This window comes from Arachis hypogaea, chromosome 19, assembly GCF_003086295.3.
Source record: "Arachis hypogaea cultivar Tifrunner chromosome 19, arahy.Tifrunner.gnm2.J5K5, whole genome shotgun sequence".
NCBI lineage: Eukaryota > Viridiplantae > Streptophyta > Magnoliopsida > Fabales > Fabaceae > Arachis > Arachis hypogaea.
In genome coordinates this window covers 128819591-128820785 of record NC_092054.1, presented here as the reverse complement: position 1 = coordinate 128820785, position 1195 = coordinate 128819591, and the positions used below count along the sequence as shown (strand labels likewise).

Genomic DNA, 1195 nt, shown 5'->3' with positions numbered 1-1195 from the left:
ATTGCAGGGTTCTCAGGATCATAAGCTTCTTCTTTAGAAGATGCCTCTTGAGTACTGTTGGATGCAGCTTGCATTCCATTCAGACTCTGAGAAATCATATTAACCTGCTGAGTCAATAGTTTGTTCTGAGCCAATATGGCATTCAGAGTATCAATTTCAAGAACTCCCTTCTTTTGAGGCGTCCCATTACTCACAGGATTCCTCTCAGAAGTGTACATGAACTGGTTATTAGCAACCATGTCAATGAGTTCTTGAGCTTCTGCAGGCGTTTTCTTTAGGTGAATGGATCCACCTGCAGAAGTATCCAATGACATCCTAGCTAATTCAGACAGACCATCATAGAATATATCCAGAATGGTCCATTCTGAAAGCATGTCAGAAGGACACTTTTTGGTCAGTTGCTTATATCTCTCCCAAGCTTCATAGAGGGATTCACCTTCTTTCTGTCTGAAGGTTTGAACATCCACTCTAAGCTTACTGAGCTTTTGAGGAGGAAAGAACTTGGCTAAGAAAGCCGTGACCAGCTTATCCCAAGAGTTCAGGCTATCCTTGGGTTGAGAGTCCAACCATATTCTAGCTCTGTCTCTTACAGCAAAAGGAAAAAGCATGAGCCTGTAGACTTCAGGATCTACTCCATTAGTCTTAACAGTATCACATATCTGCAAGAATTCAGTTAAGAACTGAAAGGGATCTTCAGATGGAAATCTATGAAACTTGCAGTTTTGCTGCATCAGAGAAACTAGTTGAGGCCTAAGCTCAAAATTGTTTGCTCCAATGGCAGGAATGGAGATGCTTCTTTCATGTAAATTGGAATTAGGTGCAGTGAAGTCACCAAGCATCCTCCTTGCATTATTATTATTTTCGGCTGCCATCTCCTCTTCCTGTTCGAAAATTCTTGTAAGGTTGTCTCTGGATTGTTGTATTTTAACTTCTCTTAGTTTCCTTTTCAGAGTCCTTTCAGGTTCAGGATCTGCTTCAACAAGAATGTTCTTGTCCTTGCTCCTGCTCATATGACAAAGAAGGGAATAACAAAGAAAATATGGAATCCTCTATGTCACAGTATAGAGATTCCTTTGTGTGAGTAGAAGAAGAAAAGAATGTAATGTAAGGAAAGAGAAGAGAGGAGAATCCAAACACAAGATGAGGAGAGCAGAGATATGAGATGAAGAGAAGTGTTAGTAAGTAATTAAATAAA

At 40.0% G+C, this 1195-nt stretch overlaps 1 non-coding gene across 1 annotated transcript; it reads left to right on the top strand.

The window, feature by feature from the left end:
• The first annotated feature begins 368 nt into the window (after window positions 1-368).
• Window positions 369-476, top strand: LOC112780969 (small nucleolar RNA R71). The gene has a single exon (XR_003191772.1). It is a non-coding gene; the product is annotated as a small nucleolar RNA R71 (small nucleolar RNA).
• Window positions 477-1195: the final 719 nt, after the last annotated feature.